The sequence below is a fragment of the Pleurodeles waltl genome, chromosome 6 (assembly GCF_031143425.1).
Source record: "Pleurodeles waltl isolate 20211129_DDA chromosome 6, aPleWal1.hap1.20221129, whole genome shotgun sequence".
In the NCBI taxonomy this organism is placed as follows: Eukaryota; Metazoa; Chordata; class Amphibia; order Caudata; family Salamandridae; genus Pleurodeles; species Pleurodeles waltl.
In genome coordinates this window covers 1,102,430,172-1,102,445,351 of record NC_090445.1, presented here as the reverse complement: position 1 = coordinate 1,102,445,351, position 15,180 = coordinate 1,102,430,172, and the positions used below count along the sequence as shown (strand labels likewise).

Genomic DNA, 15,180 nt, shown 5'->3' with positions numbered 1-15,180 from the left:
TGAAAGACGGGCCTAGATTTACTAACGCTATCCATAGTGTTTGTGTCACAAAAGTGATACAAACCTGGTGCAGAGTTTTAGGGTAGAATTTGCTATCCAGTGCAAATCAGGATTTGTGTTGGAAAGTATCCCAAAGTAACACAACATTGCACTATATGCTGCTTTGCACTATTGTGCATCAAGGGGGTGTTCCAGGGGTGGAACGTGGGCATTCCCATTGGATATGATGCAAATCCTTATCTACTAACATATGTAGACAGAGTATGTATGTGGGCACAAAAATCTTAGGACTCCCTGAGGTAGGCATATGGGGCCAGATGTAGGAAATTCGGAGTTTGCGACTTGCAAATTGCGAGTCTGAGCGACTCGCAATTTGCAAGTCGCAAACCCGGATGCAGGATGGTGTCCCTGACACCATCTGCGAATCGCAAGGGGGTGGCAAAGACCCATCTCATTAATATTAATGAGGTGGGTCGCAATTTGCGACCTCCTTCCGGTTCGCAGCACTCACAGGGATGGTGGCCTGCTGGAGACAGCAGACCACCATGTCTGTGACTGCTTTTGAATAAAGCAGTTTGTTTTTTTGTATTGCAGCCCGTTTTCCTTAAAGGAAAACGAGTTGCAATACAAACGAAAAAATTAAACGTTTTTGTTTAATTTTTTCAGAGCAGGCAGTGGTCCATAGGACCACTGCCTGCTCTGAAAAAATGTTTACAGGGCCATTTACAAAGGGGTTGGCACCCATTTGAAATCGGTGCTAACTGCGAATTGCTTTGCGACTGCGTACGTGGTCACAAAGCAATTCTACATCGCGATGCGAATCGCAAATAGGAAGGGGAACACCCCTTCCTATTTGCGAGTCGCATTCCCATTTTGCGAGTCGGTAACCAGTTTATCGATGCACAAAATGGGAATGAGCATCGCGATGTGCTTTTTGCATGGCGCAAACAGCGAATTTCGCTGTTTGCACCATGCAAAAAGCTTCGTACATCTGGCCCATAATTCCTCCTAATTTTTCCAACTTTGAATATGTGCTGTTTGTACAGCACACATACAAAGTGGGAAATAGGATAGTTTTTGTATTGGAAGGGTCACCATCCAGTACAAAGTCTATGCATATGAGCACGCGTGCACCCATGCACAGTTGCGCAAGGGTTGTGTGCTTTGGCGACTGGCACCAAAAAGTGTTCCAGCGCTGAGGGAGAGAAGAAAGAGCCATTCTTAACAGATATGGCACATCTGTTCTCTCTCTCTTTGACACAAGGCAGTGTAACAAGATGAGCTTTCCACCCTTGGTAATAGGATGTTAAAAATAAATGTTGCACAATTTAAGCACGTGCCATCTCACTTATGAAATCGTGCTTTCACCTCGTTAGCCTGTGAATTTAAACAACTCAGAGTCACTGTGGGTAACTTGGAAAACCTACCTGTTCGTGGGAGGAGATATGAGGCAAACCAGTTGTGTAGAAACATGGACCCATATTTAATAATATTTGACACAATAGGCTTTGGATGGTGAAAATTATAGATACAACAGCCAAATGTCCCCTTTCACGGGAGCTTCAAGCGTACCTCTGAACTCCTCGCAGCAGCCTGGCAGGTGAAATTTAAGGATGTGCTCTCATTCTTCCAACACTTACATTAGCCAGAGGTTCTCCAATTTCTGTAACCCCAAAATGCCATTATTTCTTTTTTATATCTGAGCATATTTGAAGCCTTATGCTTAAAACACAATGCACTTTGAAAACTTATTCTACACAAGTATTGCTGGGTTACTTATTTACTTGTTCTCACTGGAAGCACTGAATAAACATTAGTTCTAGGGAGGTCACGTTTTTCAAAGCTGCTGTCCTTTGGTACAAGGTTAGGTATGCTGTTGTTATCTCTGTCTGTTAAACTGTCCAGTCCACAGTCGTGCCAGATCCCTCTGTTCAGTGTCAGAGCTTCAGAACGGCACAGCCAAACACCAAAACACAACAGCAAGGCGACTCAGGTGGGTGAATAAGGGTGGCCTGTGTACTCGCCAAAACGAAGTGGTTTGAGTGTTATGCTTCAAGTACTGTCTTAGATAAATATCTCAGCAGGCTTAGCCCTGGGTGGACCCGAGAACGGTGACAATCAATGGCATGTCGGGCTCTGCTTATTTTACAGTGTGCACAGACTTCTATGAACGTGCACTACTTGCCTTGTGGTCTGAAGGTACTCACAGCAGCAAAGTTCCAGCTCGTATTCAGCTGACTCCAAAATCAGGATAATGGTGCACAAGTTACTTGGACTGCTAGATGTGTCTCGTTTTGCCTAATATTGGCTTTTTGGAGTCTGGAATTGTAGAATATGACCTTCAACGGAGCGATGTGGAGCAACAAGTGCATTATGAAGTTGGGGCGACTCCTTTCATCAAAACAAAGGGCTTGCCTAGGGTGCATGCCCAATGGAAATAGTTGCTAAGGAGGAGAAAAGGGAGTTATTTTGGACCTCTGCTTCTGTTCTCTGACACCAAAATGGTGTATCCCCTCATGCACCTACGGATTGGTTAGGCAGGTGTGGGCTAGAACTGTTTAGGCAGAAGTGGGCTAATTAATAGGACCTCTGATCCTACTTTTATGTTATCAATTTTTACTGGGGTCCTGCATTTCATCTGCTTTTGTGTATGCAACAAAGCTTGCAAAACCAAGAGCATAGCTGCCAACCAAAGTAAGTGATGTAGGGAAGAAGCACTCTGACTCCCCCATTTTCGATGGTGGTGCTTCAGTTGTCAGATTACATCTCTTTGTCTGTCCTCCATGACCAACAGAGAGTGTGGCAACCCAGGAGCACCTACAGCTGTGAATAGGTGAGGTGCTTTTACTGGCATGGCTTTGTTGAGGTGGACTCCTTGGTTCTCCTGCAGACCGAGTGGACACCTTAGCGACCGTCTTTATTTCTGATTCCGATTGGCACACACACACCTCATATCTGCCCACCGTCCTCCAAATGCCCTAACGTATATGTTGAATTCTACATTATACATATCCAGCCTTCTTAAAGCTGAGCTTACCCGTTGTGACAAGCATCAAGCAATCCAAAGCATCAAGCAATCCACATAACGTAATCACTAATGTCACAGTTTCGGAGTTAGCTAGTTAGATTGCTAGATGCTGGAATGTTATTCTGAGTTGAAGTCCCCAATCAGCAGCATATACCGTTAGAACACAAATTAAGGAGTGCTACGGAGTGTGTACTGTTATATGAACTACAGAGGACTGTCCCCTCATTCTAAAGAGAAGGGAAAGCCTTGTTGTTGCTTCAGATCTTTACATGGCATAATCTATGCTGCATACAGTCTTACAAACAATTTATAATGGTATGTAAAATGACGCAATGCTTGGTCACATTACACAAAGGGAGTGCCGACGAAAAACTTTAGGGAATAACACCCCAGGGCCCAATTACAATTAATGCAGAATTCTGCTTGGTGATTCCAGGCACCTGGAATTTTCGATGCTGGCTAGAATCGCTGAATAGAGTTCATGCAATTGCAAGAGTTAAACCGACTGAAAAAAGGGATTTATTATATAACCCTACATTTTCCTGAAAGAATTTAGCATGAAATTCCTAAATCCAGCTGTTACCGCTCACATTTACCACCTGTTCACCTATCTCTGAGCATGTGCTAAATGTGTGTGAAGTCTGCTGTGTAGGATGAGGGTACAAGGGAGGTTGTTAGGTGGCAAGAATGCGAGAGTGTTGTGGCGGATACTGTTGGTCAGGTGTGAGTGCGTGGAAAAGGTGAGGGCTTTAAGAAAGTCTGTCTAAAAGTGACTTTCTAGGACACATTTTCTGGCTGGTAATATCAGGTTCAATGTTCTCATACCTTTTAAATCCTGACATAAGAACACCAGACAAATGTTAATTGTGAGGCTTAGAATTCCACAGGGGAATTCTGACCCACACAAAATGTAATCCACAACTTAGAGCCACATTAGGAGTTTGGCAGTCAATGAGCCAACCAGCAAACTTGTGGGGGTGAGGCCACCGGCATACCGGCGGAATCCCCCGAGCATTTTACAATGTTCCCATTGGGCTGACTAGTAGGAACAGTGCTACCATATTGGCCTCGATCTCCGAAACAGACAGGCCATCGGGATCATGGATCCCAGCGGTGATGTCGGAACCTACTGCCACCACGGGACTGGTGGTCTGAAGACCGCCAACCTCGTAGTGAGGGCCTAAGTGAGGAAAATGAACACAACTGTAGTTATTATTAGCTGCCATTTTTTAATACTTTTTGTATATGGCATGCTTGTCCTTATGAATAAATACTGTGACTAATATTGATATTTGTTGTAATATTTTTAACCAGTTTCTGCCAACAGGATTGGTGTTGATCTGCATCCACCAATACCAGGTGATAAACCAGCCTAGCACCGCTATATTAAAACACACTGTCGTAGTCTGACATAGGATGTAACATAATCACATTATAGCTCTTAAATCTTTTGACTACATTTTTAAGTTCTTGAAAGGAAATGGACATAAAGATATGGGCCAATTATTACTTAGGGTGACTTGATCTCCTGTAGATTAATTCAACAACAGTAGACCGAAAGTGTCTGACCCTATTTTTGGGAGCACAGGATGTACAGGAACCACTGGGCCACATTTGTAGCGATTGAGTTGGTTTTCCACTGGGTTCCTGAAAGTAGGTCTTATTATGGCTCTATGAACTGGGCAAAGTACAAATGTTTCCATACTTGACTTTCAGGGTAGTGTGGGTGGCCAGTCACAGTCTTCTTACGGAGGTAGTATAGGGGGCACAACCACCAGGCTGAACAGCCAACCAACAGACACAATAATTTAATGTCCAGCACTGCGCTCATCTTTATGTAAAAGAAAATACTTTAAATCACACAACTAAATATTACGTAATGCGATTCCTTTAGAAAATAAATGGTAGGCTGATTACGACTGCCCATAGGTACAACACTTTCCCCTTCCCAAGATTCTCTCCTGTCCCAGTGGTCCTATCAAATATAGTCACCAGTTATGCAATTCAATTAGCAAATACAGGGCAAGCTGATTACAAATGCTTTTGGGCACCACATTCCTCCTTCTCCTGGACTCTCTCCACTCCCAGATCAATTATAGTCACCAGTATTATGTCTCTTATGCATGAATTAGGCACAGGTGCAGATTGCTTTATGCTGACCTCACAGGTTCAGATTAGCAGTAATTTCACTTGTTCTTAGCCTCATTGTTGATGTAGACATGTAAAGTACTGAGTCTTTGGGACTGAGTCTTGATCAGATTTTATAGTCTCTCAGTCCCAAATGCAGACAGAAGGCCATGTTCCCTGCTTGTTGATTTTGTAGCATTTGTGGGGGGAAGATCAAGATCAGTCCATTTCTTTTGCATGCACAAATGCCTCCCTTCAGAAAATGATTTGTCTGACAAATCATGGCATCGTTGGCAGTTGCTTCCCTCCACTGAATGAATGCAGATTGATTCTTTGGAAAACCAGCTGCTGCCCTGACCAGGCTAATTAGTCGGTGAAGGTGAGACCCTGACAGTTGCAGCCTTCCAGGTTTGACCAGCTTTTCCTTACAGCGACTCTTGTACTTCCATTAGCTGCAACACCACCAGAACATGTCCTACACAGACTACCAGGGTGACACAATGCTAGTGGAGTGGACCTTCAACAAGGCTCTTGAAATGAGTCAAATGAAAAGAAGAAATGATCTCCAAGAAACATAACTGGAAGTAAACTGCTAGGATGTTCTTTAAGGGCAAACACAATGGTTCAGAGGGACTGTCATAGAGTCACTGGGGTCCAAACGGGATTAAGCAGTTGGCCAGCACAAAGGGTTGGCTTTTATGTGCTATATGAAGCCTAATTTTGTGACAAATTTAATGACTTATGTCGTCTCAAGGCATATGAGGTTACTGAGTCAGATAAAAAAATCTCAAAGGATAGCAAAGCTGACTGCTCGCATAGTGAAGGAGCGATCCAGTCAGCTAGCAAAAGTCCAAAGTTAGTAGCAGAACCACAATGGCACATAGAAATACTTGCAATTAGGTGGCACAGATAATGAACAACTGCATTTCAGCAAGGCTGACTGATTTGGTCAGAAGTATTGTAAGTGAAATAGAGAAGATGTAGATAGTAGCACATCTGAATCCCGATTGGAGAGGGTATCTAAGCTGCAGATTTTATACCCAGAGGTGGATGACAATAGCTAAGGTCTCCCATATCCAAGTTTCCTGTTAGAAGAGAAGATTCACTTGGTTATGGCAGTGAGTTCTGCAATTTCCATTGTGTGGCGGGGTGATCTAAGACTAAGGGCAAAACAAGGTAGAGTGTGAAGGCATTGTTTGGGCATCTGGATTGGGGAGGGTGCATGGACAAAGTGAAGCCACAGTGAATCAAGAGATTACTGACATTGAATAATTGAATGGGTGCTGTGCAGCATGGAGGGAAGAAAGTCTTACAATCGAGTTGTTGTGAAGTACTAGGGATTTTGGCACTTAGTACAGTCAGTGGGCAAGATACCCACAGGTGGGTTGCCTTAGGGGGCCAGGGTACCCGCTGCTGAATGTGATGCCTACCATGTTGAGCATCAGGGACAGAATATAGGGATCACATCGGTACCCAGATAGCTAAGTGACACCGAGACAGCACAAGACAGTCCAGAAAATGGAGCTGAAAATGGGGCTGAAAGAGGGCAGGGTTAAAAAAGTAAAACCCTAACCCTGATGCTCCTGGAATCAGGAGCAAACTTCCACAAACTGTTCCTAATGGGAACTGAATTATCATTAAAAGATTAATACATGATGATGGAGGCAACTGAAATTCACTAGATCAATAGAAATTGTGAAGTTCTGACATCAAATAGTAAACAAACAGAAATCCAGAGGGAGTGGAGCTACGACCTCTAAAGTACAAGAACAAAAGTGGGAACATTAAAAATGGCAATAATTCAATAAGGCTAAAATCACAATAATCATCATATTAAAACCAAATAAAACGTCTTTTTCAAGAATAATAATCTGAATCGTCCCTTAAAAAAACTCTAGGTTATTACGCCAAGTAATGGCTCCCCTCAAAAACAATCCCAAACCCCTCCATGCCAATGCATCTGAGGCCATCTGCAACCACATAAAAGCAGGGCGAAATTGCACAAATCCCTTTGGCCTCAGCAGGGGTAATAAAAAACGTCTTCTAAAAGGTGCATAAAAAACACAGAATAATGTAAAATGGGACAAGGTCTGCAGGGACACCCCGTCACAGGGACACGCTCAGATAGATTTTTCACCACACTGACCTAATGGAAAGCAGAGCTTATTTCTAATGACCCCCAAATGGAATCGGGTAATAAGAGTCCTTTCCCTCAGGTCATTTATTGCTAGGAGATAGGGCTCAGGACCCACCCCCATCTTTAACATAATAAAATCCCTGACCGATGGCTTCCCTAATTCCTTTCCCTCTCTTTCAATCCTCCGAATTCTTAAAAAATTCTCCTTCACCCAATTGTTTTCCTGGCTAGTCAGACCCTCGGGAGAGTAAAACAAATCTGGCCGCCCCAGCTCCTGTGCTATTTTTCTTATGTACATCAGCCAGGGAATGCATTTTACATTATCACAGGCCAAACAATCCCTTAAAATCTCTCTATTAAAAATAGCAAATTTGCTTCTCCAAATCGAAATCCATAACAAAAGGGGAGCCAACTGAATAGTATCTTGCACACACTCAAGATCTAGATCTAGATGCAAGCAAAAGCCAGAGGTATTTTGACCAACGCCCAATAGTCATCTAAAAAAACAATTTTCTTCAATAATGGGCACTCGGGTGTCCATATACCCACAGAGTGCTGCACCATACAACAGGACAGGGAGACATTTTCGCCTATAGATTTCAAGCAGAGGCTTAATGGGATTGCTTCCTACTCTTACAGCAAAATCAAAAGTAGCACCAACTGAGGCATCGAAGAGCATACTCCTTCTAGCAATAGAAGGATTCCATGAGCCTTTGTCATCAAAGATTACCCCTAAATATGGGAATTCATTGACCCTGCTAATAGCTTGGTTATCAACCTTTAGCTCCCCAACCCTGCTCAGAGATTTACCACATGCCATAAAATGCGATTTCTTATAGTTTATCTCTAGGCCCAAGCCTGACATATAAGATGCGTAGGCTCTAACAGCTTTGCAAAGACTATTCATGATGCGGGCCATAAGGACCGCATCAACCTCATATGTCAACACCGGGACGATAGTGCCATTCACCTTTGGGACCTCCCTACAGTGCTCCACCAAGAAATCTGACAATCCATTAGTATATAAGAGGAACAGAGTAGGGGCCAACACACACCCCTGGCGAACGCCCTTGGTGAGCCTAAAAGTCTCTGAACATACCCAGTGAAGAAAATACTGACTGCCCAAGGGAATGGGTATATACCATTCTATTTATTTTTTTAAGCTAAAGTGAATATATTACAGTCAATATCACTTGATTTGACCTTTTTTTAATAAAAATGTATAAATGTGTTCCTATTTCGTTTTAGTTCAGAATTACATATATTCTTGCTTAAATAGAAACTCTTATTTATGTTTTCATCCATATATACCATCTTTTAAACACTCTTCAGAAAACTTGACTGAAAGTTGACATAGCTTACTCAGATCCCATTAGAAAATTCAGAGTACCATTGAATCACAAGAAGCTACTGTAATCAGGTTTCCCGTTCTACCCAAAATTTGCCCTGAACACCCTTCCTTCTTCCTGTTTTAAAGTAAACCCATTTTGATAATTATATTTGGTCATTTTTTGTGACTTCCATAGACATCTGCATTAGCATAAATATCTTTTCATGTCTTAAATTTCCAACAAGGTTTATATAAGAAAATCATGATCCTTCCCCTTTTAGAAAATCTCCATATTGGACTTTTAAGCAAAGTGTAGGTATAAAACAAACTCATTACCTATGAGGAGCCATATTACATGGCTGTCAGCGCACTTAACTTTTAGGGTGTGTGATTTATACCTTGATGGATAGAGTACAGCCCGTCAGGGTGGGAGAGGCCCTTACCTTCACCACCCTTATGGACTAACACCCCACAGCTCTCTGGCAGGTCTAGGGATGATGAATAGCCCGTTTAAGTCACGTTTATGTGAGTTGAACCAAACACATACGGTTGGCTTTACAGTGGCTTTTTCAAAGCTAAGGAAGGAAAGAACAGTGAGGGAGCAAAGGCAGGAAACAGAGGTGGCCGGTTAGACTACCACTAAATATTATGGAGCACTTGATAACCACAGTGTCTACATTATACAAGTTGCACCCCAAACTGAAAGTACCCAACCACTCATCTATTAGCACTATGCACTCTCCACACAAACATTGAGAAATAAGTTGCCCAGTCATGCCACGCTGCAATTATTTACACTAAGCCAGTAGGCAGTGTCCCTTCTTCTGGGTTGTAAGAAAAAAGGCATGTACCCCAGGGATATTGGGTGCCACCCATCGTTAATCATACAATAGTCTGTTCATGGATATAGTAATCACCCAGGATAAAACAAGTACTTTTTGGGTGCACCTCTATAGCTCAACATAGTATAAAACTACTGGTGATTACAGTCATAATCATGTAGAGAGGGGCTTGTGACATGAGAACCTAATCAGGAAAATGTATCCAGGCAGTTGGATTTAGAAAATTATGTTTGGACATGGGGAAAAAAAAATATTGTGATAAAAAAATGTTGTGTCAAGAATATTGGGACATCAAAAATATCATCATCAGGAATATTGAAAGTAAAAATATTGTTTTGCTGTTGATTTTCATATTGTTGTAAAAAAATATTGTTGTAGAAAATATAGATGTATGTAATATAGTTTGTAAATGTTAATTAACATGTAATTTATTGTAATGTGCTTTCTGGTATATGTTTAATAATGTTATTATGTGTGGTTTTAGTAAGATGATTTTTTAATGTTGAAGTTATTGAAAGCTGTATTTTTAGTTTGATTAATGTATATAAATAAGTGTTTTATATGTATTTTTAGTAGCAGGATTTTAGGCTAACAGTAGATAATGATGGGGATAGTTTAAAAATGTAATATTTTAAATTGAATTTTATGTTAAAATATTTTCATGATACAAAAGTGAATAATTTACAGATTTTACATGTATTTTGTTAAATTAATATTTAAAATACATTTTAATTGACTATTGATTACATTCTATATTAATGGTATTGAATTAAAAAATGTTTTTCAAATTTACAAAAAATAAAACTACATAACAATATTTTTAATAAAATAAAATAATTAGAATATTTTATATTAAAATTTCAAATGATTTAAGACTTATAAAAAATATTAGAACTATTTTAAATTTATTTAGTTTACACATTGTAATTTTATATTTAAAATGTATTGTTATTGTTTTTAAAGACAATTATTTTATTTAGTTTTCTATTTTATTTTATTATTGTTAATTGTGGATGATTTTTGTAGTTTTATGGTTTAAGGTTTAGAAATGGTAGTAAGTATTTTCAAAAATATATTAATTATTAATAGTAAAAAAATATGTGTTATATTTGTATTACCTTGTCTAAAAATTTTTAGATTGAAGTGGCTATTTTAAGTTTCACTTCGGTAGTGTCCATCACTTTCTTCAAATAGTCATATATTAGAGAGGGAAATAATTAATGTCTCCCCTTTAGTGTCCAACACTTTCTCGCAGTATGGTTAGATTGAATGTTAATTAGGGTCATCTGCCCCTAAGGGTGCAGAAACCACTAGTCACCAGGACAAATTTTTATTTTCTTTTTTACAGAGGGGGAGTGGCGCTTTAGGCAAAGGTCGCTCCCCCGGCAGCCAAAATTATTTTAGGTGGGTTTTAGGGGGGTTTTATTAGACCCCCTTGGGAGTAGATTGGCCTACTTTTATGAGGTAAATCTGCCCCCAAGGTGGCAGAAACCATGGATTTTTTGGGGGATTATTTTACATACATAAGGGAGTAGCACCATTCCCCATGGGGTCATATTATTTTAGGCCATGTCTGCAGAAAGCCCACTAGATACCAGGGAAGATGTTTTTTTTTTTTTAAATAGGGAAAAAGTTGTTCTGCCAACCAGTAAGCAGATGGGGCAATAACCCCCGATCCACTCCCCGGAGGCAGAAAGCCTACTAGATGCCAGGGAAATAAAACTAAAATAGAGAGGTGGGGCTGCCAACCAGTATGGACATGGGTATGCCCCCCAGCCCAAATGAAGGGGGTAACAGTCTTTCAGCCCCCCTGCAAACTAAAGGACCTTATCCCAAAGGCTAGGGCAAGAAAGAGGATGTTTGATTATTTCAAGAGCTTGGCTAACTCTCAATATCGTCCGACTTGTAATAGTGAGCACCTGCCCTTTTTGGACTTTGGGACGCTGCCGCCTAGAAAAATCTACCAGACCTAGAGACATCTGAAAACTAAACATCTAGGTGAGCCCAGGGTGGTGTGCTTCACATGCACCCCATACCATTTTCTTGCCCACAGTACTCTGCAAACCTCCAGCTTTGCTTGAAATCATGCATTTTCTCTACATTTTTGTGATGGAAATTCCTACCACCCAGCATAGCTGCATCTATACCAATAACAATTCTGCCCCAATTGTCAGCCTAAAAAAGTTTTTTTTCAAACTGCCCTTTTGGACCCTCTTTGGTTCCCTCTCAATTTTGACATGTTTTTGGCCCTTCCATGTCACAGGCACAGGCACTTGGCCCACCTATACAAGTGAGGTATCATTTTTAGCTGGAGACTGAGGGGAACATTGGGTGGTAGGGAATTTGTGCTTATGCGGTGATCCCACACAGCTAAATTTGAGGTTTGCTGAGGAATCTGGGTATGAAAACACTGGGGGATCCATGCAAGTCACACCTCCCTGGACTCCCTCAGGTGTCAAGTTTTCAGAAATTTCTCCATTTGGTAGGTTTCCATAGATGGCTGCTGAGCTCAGGACCAAAAACGCGGGTGCCCCCTCTTTCAAAAACAGGTAGTTCTGCAATCAATAATTTTGATGTGTCCATGTTTTGTTTTGGAGCCCTTCCCTGTCGCGGGCACTAGGCCTACCCACACCAGTGAGGTACCATTTGTATCGGGAGACTTGGAGGAATGCTGGATGGAAGAAAATTTGAGGCTCCTCTCAGATTCCAGAACTTTCCATCACCGAAATATGAGGAAAAAGTGGTTTTTTTTGCCAAATTTTGAGGTTTGCAAAGGGTTTTGGGTTCGGAAGACATGGGGGAGTGTTGGGTGGAAGGATGTTTGTGGCTCCTCTCAGATTCCATTACTTTGCAGCACCAAAATGTAAGGGAAAAGTGTTTTTTTAGACACATTTTGAGGTTTGCAAAGGATTCTGAGTACCAGCATCTGGTGAGAGCCCCACAAGTCACCCTATTCTGAATTCCCCTAGGTGTCTAGATTAACAAAATGTATAGGTTTGCTAGGTTTCCCTAGGTGCCGGCTGAAAAGGCCAAAATCCTCAGCTAGGCACTTTGCAAAAAACAGGTCAGTTTTCATTAGAAAAATGTGATGTGTCCACATTGTGTTTTGGGGCATTTCCTGTCGCGGCACTAGGCCTACCCACACAACTGAGGTACCATTTATATCGAGAGAGTTCGGGGAATGCTGGGTTGAAGGAAGTTTGTGGCTTCCCTCAGAATTCAGAACTTTCCATCACTGAAATGTGAGGAAAAAGGATTTCTTTGACAAATGTTGAGGTTTGCAAAGGATTCTGGGTAACAGAACCTGGTGGGAGCCCCACAAGTCTCCCCATCCTGGATTCCCTTAGGTGTCTAGTTTTAAAAAATGCACAGGTTTGATAGGTTTTCCTTGGTGCCGGCTGAGCTGGAGGCCAAAATCCACAGCTAGTCACTTTCCAAAAAACGTGTTAGATTTTAGTGTAAAATGTGATGTGTCAATGTTGCATTTTGGGGTGTTTCCTGTCTTGGGCACTAGGCCTACCCACACAAGTGAAGTACTATTTTTATCGGGAGACTTGGGGAAATACAAAATAGAAGAACAAGTGTTATTGCCCCTTGTCTTTCTCTACATTTTTTCCATCCAAATATTAGACAGTGTGTAAGAAAGATGTCTATTTGGGAAATGCCCTGTTATTCACATGCTAGTAGGGGAACCCCTGAATTCAGAGATGTGGAAATAACCACTTCTTCTCAATACCTTATCTTGTGCCCATTTTGGAAATACAAAGGTTTCCTACAAGCCCTATAAATACCCGTAACCAGAAGAGTCCAGCAGAGTAATGATACATTGGTTTCAAGAATCTGCTATAGCTGGAAAAAGTTACAGAAGAAAACGTTGACAGAAATGGCTGTTTTTTTCAACTCAATGTCACTATTTTTTTTATTTCAGCTGTTCCTTTCTGAATGATCTACACAAATGACCCCTTGCTAATTTCAAAATTTTGTATACTTTTTAGAAATGTTTAGCTGTCCGTGATTCATCATTGGTTTCACACCCATTTCCGTCACTAACTGGGAGGAGGCTGAAAGCACAAAAAAATAGCAAAAATGGGGTATGACCCAGTAGTATGCCAAAATTGTGGTGAAAGATGTGTCTTTCTGATTCAAGTCTGCTTGTTCCTGAAAGCAGGGGAAGATGGTGATTTTAGCACCACGACCCCTTTTTTTATGCCATTTGCAGGGTAAAAATCACATGCTTTCTTCTGCAGCACTTTTTTCCCATTTTTCCCCAAAAACATCATTTTAGCTGTATTTAGCTAATTTCTTGGTCTCCTCCAGGGGAACCCACAAACTCTGGGTACTTGTAGAATCCCTATGATGTTGGAAAAAAAGGGCGTACAATTGGAATGGATAGCTTATGTGGACAAAAAGTTATGAGGGCGTAAAATAGCCAAAAAATAGCCATTAAAATAGCCAAAAAAAGGCTTGGCACCTGAGAGGGAAAAGGCCTGGCAGCGAAGGGGTTAATGTTCAACGGCTTACCCAAATTGGTTTATGTAGGAGTGGAAATATCCAATTTCACCCCTTTAGTGCCTAACACCTTCCTCTAACATGATTAGTTTGGAGTAGAAGTAGTAAACGGCACCCCTTTAGTGTCCAACACCTTCCACCGATATGGTTAGATTGTAATGAGAATAGTAATTGTCACCCATTTATGGCCTTATTAAAAGTTTGACGGTCCAAGGACTTCCATGTTGGTGGTAGCAGTCAGACCGCCAACAGGCTGACAGAGAGGACCGCCAAATTATGACTTTGGCGGTGTTGCAAACCAAATACAGCCATAGCACCAACTGCAACACCAGGAAGGTCAGACTGCCGCTGGTTGATACATGACGCAACCTTTCAATGTAGCCATGATGTTGGCAAAAAACAGTTACGATTGTAACTGTCAAGAATATGTATTGCCCGTATATCATGCCTAAAACACTGTGCCTAAGGAACTAGCTGTGTAGTCACCTTCCAGCTACAGAACATGAACATGGTACTAACACCCCTAGCCCTGTCACCAATGTATGGGATCCAATTGGAGTCTAGCAATATCCTCCATGGTTACCAACATGTAGGATGTCCACTGAGATGACACATTAGAGAGACCTATGTACACCCCTCGCTTACCAAGGGGGTTCACCTTGTAACAGGTCTGAATATGTCATGCAAGTATGGCATGTGAAATTTCAGATGGGCATAACAGCCTCACATGATGCTGTCACTCATCAGAAACCATTTGAAAAGTTGGAATGGCTTCAAATTCTCAGATTCTATGTTGCACAAAGACAGGGATCACAAGACATTGGAATGCATAGAAGGCGAAGATCAGGACAACATACCATTCTGACATTGGGAGTATCGACCTGTAGGCGGAAAGGAACAACCACCAAAAGCTGTATAGTGATACAGTCACATGTGCATCATCATATGTTTCTGTACGGTGGGGACACCATAGGAGAGGAATATGTCCCTATACAAATCAGAATGTGCACACCTGTGTACCAGTGTTGGGGACTGTACATCAATGTGTACCTTGGATATCTTGACACTTTGCATTTACCACATTGTCACAGCCTCAAAACCTTCAAATCCCCTTCATTGAGGGATGTCCATCTGCAGTCAGGCCATGTGTGATGATGATACTGCCATACAACATGCATATCCAGCACCAGGTGTTAGCTTGAAACAT

The 15,180-nt window shown here is 41.4% G+C and overlaps 1 protein-coding gene across 1 annotated transcript in view; it reads left to right on the top strand.

Annotated features, from left to right (window-relative positions):
- Window positions 1-1,891: 1,891 nt before the first annotated feature.
- LOC138302088 (uncharacterized) overlaps window positions 1,892-15,180 on the top strand; it is a 148,316-nt gene continuing 135,027 nt past the window's right edge. The window contains exon 1 of the mRNA XM_069242472.1: window positions 1,892-1,993. The gene's annotated coding sequence lies outside the window, so the exon portion shown is untranslated. The remainder of the gene's footprint in view (window positions 1,994-15,180) is intronic.